Genomic DNA, 11,394 nt, shown 5'->3' on the forward strand with positions numbered 1-11,394 from the left:
TTTTTTAAACACACAAGTATTTAATCAAAAATCTCTATACAAAACATTTTGCCACTAATTTAATTACAACTTCATGTGAAATAAAACAGAACAGTTTCACATAATTATTTATATTACTAGAACTTAAAACAAAATAAAAGAAATAAATAATATAAAATTACACTTTTAACGTAAACCGAACTATCTGCTCAGTTATAGACATGTTTCACTATTAGTAATTAATATAATCAGAAATTTTTATATTGTATATAAAATTTTCAAAAAAAGTTTATCACAAGAAAGATACAAAATAAGACTTTTTCACTAGTAAATACACAAATATACTACATACAGTGCTGATACTAACTTATAACATACTGGATGAAGCTGGATATTGACGTGCTATTTGGGTTGATTGTCGATACAAAAGCAACATATAGTCAAGCTAAATGGTAGTTTCAATACACTTTTTAAGTTTCATGTAATTATTAACCAAAATACATTCACAAGAGAAACAGTCACACATTTTTTTTTATAAAAACAAAATGCCCCTACAAGAAGCAGTGTTTAACAAATGATCAATACATAATTTATGGTTCCAAACATTGTCAAAACCATCTTCAGGCAGGTGAATGAAAGACTGTAGACTTTAAATTTTAAAGCTCTGTTAATTGATGGAGTCAATACTTTTTAAATAAAAATAAAGTTCATGCTAAAACTGAAAAAATCAATTTTAAAAAAGTATTCAACTCCCCTCAAAAATAGGACAAGGAAAACCTAACAACAATGAAAAGTTTCTAAGCAACATACATAGTTCAAACATATTCCGTATTAACTTATTTCATAGCACTATAGTAAGTGCCAAACCCCGGAATGTACTACGTCAAAACTTTTCATAAAAAAATAACAATCAAGTTCATGCTAAAATTAGAAATTTCAAAAAAAAAAATAAGTATACAACTCCCCTCAAAGATAGGAACATCAAGAATGTGGACAAGAAAAAACCCAATGAAAATTTTTCTGGTCAATGTACATAGTTCCAACATATCCTGCTCAATAACTTATTTCTCAGCGCTACAGGGACTGCCAAGCCCAGCAATGTGCTACAGCACACAAGATGTAATTTCCTCTGATGTGCTTGCAGCAATATATCATTGTCAGAATGAATCAGTGGTGTAAACAGGATAACCCTGATAATACCCACCAGCTCACGACAACGTCCGCCACTATTCGCTCTTGCGGAGAGCCCAGGTCTGACATCACCGGAACTCAACCCCGGATCAGATTGGCGGCAGACTCAACCCTCTCGGAGGCAATGAAACGGAAAGAGGTAGCACAGCGGTACGACTCCGGACGCAGGTGAGTCCCGGTCCCGGTCACCCTCGTACCGGTTCCCGATGGTTCTCAGAAACCACTTGAGAAAAGTGGCACAGGCCGTGGAGGAGCGGCGGCCTACGTCCCCGGCCAGTGGTTGTGGTCGTCGTGGCAGCGCACCACCTGGCCACCGCTGGTGAAGCACCGCCCGAGGCACCGCGTCTTCCAGTAGTACCGGCACCGCCAGTACTCCCCCTCGCTCGACTCGTACTTCCTGTAGTACAGGTTCCCTCCGAACAGGAGCTGCCTGTTGCCGTGCGAGCTGGTCACGAAGCTACAGCCGCCTGCAACGAAGGAACGAAGGACAGGGGTGGTGAGCCGAGAAGCCGACCTGCCCGCTCAGACGGGGCAATCCGGCCCAACAGAAAGACGTCTAAACACATTTGTACTTTCGCTAACTTCACATTACCTTCACGAGCGTTCTCTGCATTGCAACCCGATGTAACACTTCCCCCAGTGTAAAACATTCCGAACTTTTTCAGCAAGATTTAGCAAGGATGGAAGATAAACACTAGTGTAAAAAACAAGATGCAGTATGTAAGTGATTTATTTTCAAACCACAGCATAGAAATTACAAAAATAGAAATAATAAACAAACAGACAAATTATAATTGAACACTTATTAAATTGACTTCACAAGTTCAATGAACCCAACATAAGATTATACTATCTCTAAAAAAAAATAACGTTAATTTTCAATCTTAATTTTTCCTACTACTAGAAATAAAAAAGACAACTTTTACAAGGCAGAAGTTCTGGGTAAGGTTTCTTTTATGTTAAAATAAGTTCTATTTACAAACATGTAATTTCAACTAGAGCATTTAATAAGAGCAAATTAAATAGTGATGTACCAATGAAATCATTTAAGTAGGTATCAGTATCTGCCAATATTCCCAATATTCTAAAATTTTGATGTAATTGTTTCCAACAGATACTTAAAAAACTGATACAAATGAAAAGAGTACATTTTCATCCATCCTGGTGTCACCCATCTTTCTATTTTTACCTGTAGACATCTGTTTCTTCTATTTAGTCAAATGCTTTGTACAAATTTTATGATGTAAAATATTTTGTCATTCACCGAAAATTGTTTTAATGACAAAACATTTTTTAAGGAGCTAACTTAACACTTACAAAATATTGAATTTCTGGAGACTTTCACTGTGATTACCTATGGAATCGGATATCAGACCTGTTAAAGAAACACATTGGTAGTTGGAACAGTTGTGTTTTTTTTATATTTATTCACCAATCACTAAAATCAACGAATACGTAATGTGTGACTCAGAAAAAAAGAATAAATACAACTGTAAAGTAATATATTAAAATAGGCTTCCACAATGTGAATTTTAAAAAAAAATTTGAAGCCATGATTAATCCACAAATAAAACATAACACTTCAAATAAATAACACAGACAGCACACCACAAAAAGGGCTAATGCTGGTTTGTAAGGATTTAGAACGATATCGAAAGTGGCATACTTGACTGAACAGTAAAAAGAGAGTTGCATGTTTTCTCTAGTTCCTTGGATTGTCTATAGTGTGGCCCCGATGCGTCCGTCAGTGGTTGTGCTGGCTGCGCAGGAAGGAGACCCGCCCCTCGGAACTGAAGCAGCGGCTCATGCACTTGGTCCGCCAGTAGTGGCTGCAGCGCCAGTACTCGCCCGTGCGACACTCGTACTCCTTGTAGTACACGTTGCCCTGGACCACCAGCTGCCGGTTGCCGTGCGCGCTCATTATGAAGTGGACCCCGTCGCCACCTGGGCACACACGCGACGCACACCAGTCGTGACACTACACCGCCCAGAACAACCCACAGGCACCAACTTTCAGTCACAGGTGAGCGAGGTCTGTTGAGAAAACACTGGTTAAACACTAAAATATACTCATTTTCTTGAAATGAGCTGCTGGTTAACACACACCATCAGAAGCTACCGGCACACACACAGTACCCATATCCAATGTGCGGAGTGCTTAACGGCCTCAACGGATCAACTTTCCTTCTCGAAGAGTCACCAAACAAATGCAAACAGGGGCGAATAAAATAGCTGAATACATCTGAGGAGAATTCATTAAAAGCTAAAAGCGTGCACTGCTCTTAACATGCACAAAATTTAAAATATTTTTCAAACCTTATTATAAATCATAATTTCTGAAAAATCATGTAGCTGTGAAGGAAAATTCTTAACTACGTATCAATACTGATTCGTAATCGTCCCTCCCCTTCCGCCATCTGACCTCAACTTACACGGAAAAAAGTAACAACACCCCCATGAGCTGCTAGATCCACCGATAACAACTGGTGTAGAGACAATAAAATTTATATATATATTAATTATAAAAACTGGCTTTACCAGTGCATAGCACATATCTTAACATATTTTCCAAAGACTGCTGTGTTTGTCCACAAGAATCACTCAATCAAAAAAGTATATTTATTTAATAAAAACATTTATAATGGTAATACAACAAAATTTAAACCAATCAGAAATTAACTATAGATTATAAATTTTTTTTTTACATATATAAGAAAAAAACTGTTGCCAACACTATGTGGGCCACAAAGAGAGTAACTAATGGTGTCTAATCTATGTAGTAGGGTCCAACACATGTAGAGACAGCACAAGCAGCTAATACACCATGTTGTTATTCGCACCATAATGTATCTCGTGATAACTGATTTCACAGATGTACCCAGCTCAAAGAACACAGAGAACATTAAGATTTAATGTTATATGGTTTAATTACTTTTTAACTTTGCTAATATACAAATAACTAACAAATTTTAAAAATTTTAAAAATTAGAAACATCAAGCTACTTTTAAAAAGTACTTCACTGGAGCTATGTTTAAAAAATATATGCTTTAAAGAAGCATTTTAATTGGACAGATTTTTTGACTATTCTCAGGTCATTTAACAAATAACCCAAACTGAAAACCTAGTAGAACGTTGAATGAAGGTGAAACAATCAATTGTGCAATAAACAAAATGAAAGGAATCAATCTAGAATATTGTTACAATCCTGACCTCACCAGCTAGCTATGGCTTGATTTAGAATTGCACAAACATAAACCCTTGAAGGATATCTCGACAAGTATTGAAGGTTGTTGGGTGTAAATCTCTGTTACTAGTTATGAAATTCCTAGAAACTGTTACTAGTTGAATTGGAATAAAAGAATTTTAAATGAATTTTGCAATTTATTCTTCTCGAGAAAATAAGATTGCCGAGCCGCCGAAACAGTGCAACATCTCAGTCCAGCTTGCAAACCACAACTAATGTCCGTTACATTACATAGTTGGAGACTTCCCCAGTAAAAATGCCTTCCTATTGGCTATTTCTTACAACTAATATTCAATGATTCCCCGTTCAGCAGGCCTTCCCCCAGTTCTCCTGTGTCTGCCTTTCTCTTACACAGGATGTGATAAAGTATAGTTTCATCATTTCGGTGCCAAGACGTTGGGCCTTTATCTTTCATTCTTTCTTTGAAAACACTGTCCTATGTTCTTGAAACGTCACAAACACACTATGAAGCATATACAAAAAAAATATAGCTATGAAAATAATATTTAAATGCAATAAAATACTGCAATTCAACTTACGTAGTTAACAGGCTTTTATAAATACACATAATAAAAGACCAAAATTAATTACAAGACTATTCCTAATGACAGAATACGATTAAAAAACGAGGTCACTGTGACCCTAAACTTACTTAAGTAGCTGATCCCTTCTGAATGACCAAACACAACATTTATTTCTTTAACAAATACTTGTGGAAGCTGGGGAGGGCAGGGTCTTGCAACGTTATAACATCGGACACATCATCAATAAATTAAAAGGATGTGGTCTCAACCTTGAAGCCAAGAAGTAGTTCGAAAGGAATCAAATGAAAATCAATAAAAAATTTTATTTTAAACACAAAATTGAACATAAAATAGAACATCACATCAACTACAACATTTCATATACCTCTTACCTTCTTGCATGAAAATTGTGACACAGATTTGCATCAGATTTCTGACACAGATGCAGCTCTAAAAAATCAGACTATAGCAATTAAAAACTAACATAATATTTAAAAAAAAGATCATGTTTTTAGAAGAAAGTAGTACAATAGTACAAAAATATCCTGCAAACTTAAAAACCATACACAGCTTGCGCAGATTAAATATACTTGGTCCATTTAGTAGCACAAATGAAAATGTAGAACTGATATTACAACAGGCAACTAGAATCCTTGCCAATATAAAAACATAATATGTACGTAAAAAAATTACAAACATAACCTAGAACACAACCCAAAAATGCATCTTAATTTCTTATTTTCTTTCAACTTCTTGTTACTACACAGGTAGTTTTATTTTTTATTGAACCCAAAAGATACTAAAGTAATAACATTTTCCTTAAGAAAAAACAAAAGATGGGAAGACACTAAGGCAGTTAATTTCGGTTTGGTCTACTACCCTACCAGCCCAATCGGCAATACATATACAATGTGAGAAATAAAGAGAACTAGAGAGAATGTAAACAATAAAATTTTAATAGTAACCTTGCAACACAATACAATGCAATGAACACACAGTTAAAAGAGCTCATGCTAGTCCCAGCGATCACAGATTCTCCAGCATGACTCCCTAGAACCTACATATTCCTGGAACCAAGAGATATTACCAAGTTCTTGTGTTGACAATAGACTTATTAACTGCACGAGGCAGCGTACCTTCGATTGAACAAGTTAACACAGAATGAAACACATAAGCTATAGTGACGGATAACCTATTACGTAGGGGCATTAGAAATTCACCTGCAATAAAAACCATTCTTACGCTAATTTTTTAAACGTTATAATAAAATAACACACATCTGAGATTACAAGGAAAATAGAGAGTTAAAAAAGTTTAAAAAAATTAAAACTTTTTACAATTTTTAAAAAGCATTTCACAATATAAAACACTAACATTTATAATACTTGATTAGATACTTAGAATCACAACCAACAGTACTACAAAAAAAATAGATGTTCATTGTGTCTGCTACTTGGATTAAGTTGTGGATGTCGACCTCATCGAGTCATAAGGCCAGTGTGCTTATGAGAAGACAGGAGCAAGGTCCACCTATCACTTCGCCTCACACACACGCAACTAAACCTTGCTAGAAGAGTCTCTTGGGGCTTAGTTGAAAACCTACTCTCTTTACCTTCAAACATCATTTAGTCCCTTCCAACCACTACCGACATGCATGTAGAAGACTGGACCATCCCTCCGGGAACACCAGATGGGACCGATAGCATTTTGGAATGTGTGAGGGAAAACAAATTTAAAAAGATGTAATTGGTTTCTAGTTTCTTTATTTTGCTGTTTTTGCACCCTGATAAAATGCATGGTTTAAGAGACAACAAATTGCCAGAGGTCAATGATGAAAAACATGGAACAATGTTCTGAACAAAATTAACTAGACTAAACTAGTAAACAGTATTGTAATATTTTTTCCTTCTATGAACGGAAAACTCTGATAAAGTTTTGTATCCCCGAAGAGCTAGAGTGGAGGGGAGGAATCGAAAGGCAGGTTGTTGACAGAATATGTACTAGTCCCTTCAGGGAGGGGCAAGGGTAGAGGAGGGGGGACCATCCTCATCACTAAAAACATGACCTAAAAGTTTAAGGGACGTCTGTTGTCTGCCTGCCCGTGCCCATGCATGCAACAGACAGCCTTTAATTTTTTTACTTTTGTACTCAAACGCAACTCTTTCAGCGATTGTCTGTTTACTTCAATACAATGACAAGAACATGGTTTTAACATCATAAAGGGCTTCTTTAGTGCTTATATCACTAATTTAAATCTCTGCTGTCTGCAACCCGATTTAATCAGTGAAAAATGTATCACTCTTGAATCAGAAAAGAACTCAGAGAAAGAGTATATTGTCAGCATCATTTATTGAAACAGCACTTGAATTTTTAAGGTCACTGGTTTCAGTGCTAGCAATGTGTGGAATGAAAGTGTTTGTCTTGTTTTGTATCTAATTTGAACTTAAAATGTATATAAAAGTTATTCAGTTTTTTTTATTATAATATAATTTAAGGAGAATGACACTGTATTCTTTATAAAAATAATATTTTAAGAACATGACCCCTCTTCTAAACCTAAAGCAGCTGTTACTGGACGTTAAAAAGAGAACAACCATTTTTAAGTTACTTTCTGTAACTACAAAATAAGAAAAGAAACTTGTATTGGTGATAAATACGATTAAATTTCACTACTTTTAACTCTAAATTCTAAAAAAATTTTCAGAGACTATGTACACTAACAAGAGGATGAGGTTTAAATGCTTGTGTGTAAATGTGTGGGTATATGTCCATCTTGACTCGTATGAATGTTGTGGACTGATGCAATTGCATTGTTTTTTGTAGTCACAGAAAACCGAGAGCTCGGCAGTTCCTGAAATATCACTAGCTTGTTGAAGAAACCCTTCTGTGCTTGTCGTTGGGGCTGCAGGTTTCTCATGACCACAAAAGCAAGGCAATGGAATCGGTCCTACATTCATACGATCATAAACTCCCACTGCAATAATTAGGGACCTCTAGGATAGGCTACATAATCCTCTGCATTTCTCAAGTAAACACACGTGTTCATTGGGTAATAAATTGTGAGGCGTCTCCAATGGGTAGCTTGTGATTCGACGCTTCTTTGGTCGATAGTCTCTCATTGGCCCAGAGAGCTCCAGTTAAACTGCGAGCCAATAGCAGAACCAGCAGAATTGTACACATGTTTGAAATTCAGCCTATCACGAAATGAATCCGCGAATTTTTCCGGTCTCTAGCAATAATTCTTGTTCCTGTTGTTGTGCCTCCCGACGAACGACTGTCCACCGCGCCGGGACGAGGCTCAGTGCAGGCCCGACGGTAAGAGGGGCTTGAGCAGCACGCGCTGGCTCAGCTTGTCGTTGATGACCGCCTCCGACATGGGCGGGTGGTTGTGCGTGTTGAAGGCGGAGTTGACGAGGTGGCTGCCCGTGGTGGCGATGCGGGCGTGGCACTCCCTGTAGTAGCGCGAGCACCGCCAGAACCTCGTCGACTGGTTCTCGTGGTAGATGTTGTAGAAGTAGCCTCCGTGCAGCGCCTGCGGCTTGTTGCGCAAGCCCGGCACGAACTGGACCAGAGTGTCTGGAACAAAGTCACTGTTCGTGGACCCGCAGTGCCCTGCGTTATGCATCCAACACAAGGTACCCAACCACACAGCATCAACTCTGCTACTACCATAATGTGACTTACCTGTTTACTTATTTTAGAAATAGAATAATTTCCCATGAGGTACTAACATTATATGACAACAGAAGTACAAACATTGAGACTGTGTACAAAAAAATCAGACAAAACACGATAAGAACAAAAAATATTACTCAAATTTTCAACAATATGACAATCATTATCAGAAGAGAAGACAATTCTGTGTGTGTGCATGATGGTGTCTTCTCTATTCCTGAAGGCCACCATATGGTGGTTTATGTTGTGTATTTTTTTTGTACTCGCTTTAAATGTTTATAATATTATTATCTGTAGATTTGTAAATAACTACAAGATTCATCCAAAATATGGCCAATTGATAATTAGTAGTTTTAGTTATTAAAAAGTAAAAAATATGTTAAGTATAAAAAAAGTTTCTAAGTAATGAACACAATTTTATGAATCAAGCTCTCTACAATACTAACAGAAGGTGTTAAAATTTTTACGAAATTAGGCATGGGAGTTGAAGGTTTCCTTAATTTTGATGAATTAATTAAAGATTTTTATTAAACTTAAATTGATAGCTTGAGAAACTACACCCTTTTCAAAATAAGTTATCAATTTTATAAAACATGTGTTTCAACGAACATTCCGACTTTGACAGCAGAATATTGTAACGTAATTAAGAAAACTAACACAGACTCATGTAACACCAGACTATCTTATTGTGTATCAGTAATTATACTGTTAGTTTGATAATAATATTCAGGCGCCAAAGTCTTAATGTTCCTTGCAGCACCAATAAAAAATAAGACACATCTTGAACAGAGAGTATGCCACTCCCTGTCTGTCTGCTTCCAGGTTTTGGCCCGGCACAGGGTGAGCCGTAGCACAGAACGCTTTGGCCACGTTGCCGTGGAACAATGGGAGCAAAAGGTAGAAGTTGGAAAGCAACCACAACATTGGCAATGTTTTGGTGCATGTCAACCGACCTCTTTTGCACGTGTGACTGTAAATAGCCAGCTACGCCCTTGTTCAAAAGTGGTGCGTTTTGCACACCACATTCACAAGCATTTTTTTTTTTTTTTAATGTTTTAGTTTATAACCACAGAAAAACTTGTGTTGATGAAGTTATTAATATACTGTCCTTAAAAACCTCATGTTATCGTAATTTATCAGTCCATAGAATTCAAGAATATATTTAATTGTACTCTCCCATATAACAAGTACCAATCTATATTACTAAAAAAAATGTTTCCAAACACACATATTTTTAACGTCATATTTAAAGTTTGTGAACAATTACACTAATAAATATTGAATTCACAAACAGTTGAACAAGATGAACATGTTTGCTAGGTTTCAAGCTTAAAAATACTTTATAGCATTAAAAATGCTTTGTTCTTGGACACATTTATTTTTTAAATGATTAAGAGATCTAAGATAGCAAATAATAGCCATTTGGTGTTCCTGATTAATGGTTAAGAATTCAGACCATGAGCACACTACATTTCTTTCAGAGCTATGACTAATACACACATCAGCTTTGGTTTTGTGGTAGATAAAAAAAACATTTTGTATGAATCATTATGCAGAGCAAGGTTTAACATGAAGCAAGCACAAGTGGACAAAACTCATAACTATGTGTTACTTCCTGAATTGCACTGAAAGCTACTCACAAAACAGTATTCATGTATTGGCTTGAACAATTCGCTTAGCTAACAGGTGGTCTGTATACCTGATTATGGTCAAGATAAATAGGCACAAAAAGAAAGAAAATTAAGTAAATGACATTTGCATTTAATTTCAGAACCATTTTATAGAACACCTTAGTTGAAATTAAGTCCATCAACATTTCCCTTACCAACATTAAACCAAACATTCTGTACATCTGAAATTTCTGGAGCAAGTAAAAATAATTAAAATTTTCAATTCATTATTTTATTAAAAATAAAATGCTTACATATTCATACAGATAGTAACAATTATGTAAAATAAAGTTATTATTAAAAGAAGTATAGTGTTTAAAATTTTTGCCAAGTAATTTCTCTCATGTTTTAACCAAAGTGAAGTCATTCCAAAGTGGTATAAGCCTTTGTTTACATTAGCAAACACATTTATTTAAAGAATAGTTGATTTATTTTATAGTTATGAGATTTGAACGTAACAAAACCACAGACACCAAATAATTAAAAAATTTAAAAATTATGTCTTCTATCGACCTGCACAATTACAACTCACATCGCAATGGCTAAAACATTTTTAACTTCTCCAAAAGAAAACAGTGACTGGACAAATTTGTTTTAACTTTAAGTACTGTCAGTCTTTAATAAATTACACTAAGATCAGTTCTTTTTTGTGTGTGAACATTTATTTCATAAAAATAAAACTGATTTCTGAACATTAATTTAAGCAAATAAAATTAAGTATTTACTGAATTAATGTTTTATATGGTTTAAACTTTACTGTGTCACTTGATCACAAATTTAACAACTTATCACTATACAATTAAATGATGAAATTCAAATAAACAATTGCATATCAAAGTACATAAAAATTTCACAAGCAATGATAAAATACAAGCTACTTAAATGATTTATCTTAAATTAATTATATTCAAGAATCTTGAAAAGGTTTTTTTTTCACTTTTTATGCTAAAAACAACATAAAACTAAAAGCTGATTACTAGGTTATACAATTAAACAAAAATGAAACCATAAGAGAACATTTCATGAAAATTTAACCAAAATAATAATTCTTCCTTAAGGATCACCTATGTGAACAATTTTCACACTTGTGAAAAGTAATTTTTTGCTTCT

This window comes from Bacillus rossius, chromosome 7 (genome assembly GCF_032445375.1).
Source record: "Bacillus rossius redtenbacheri isolate Brsri chromosome 7, Brsri_v3, whole genome shotgun sequence".
NCBI classification, from domain to species: Eukaryota; Metazoa; Arthropoda; class Insecta; order Phasmatodea; family Bacillidae; genus Bacillus; species Bacillus rossius.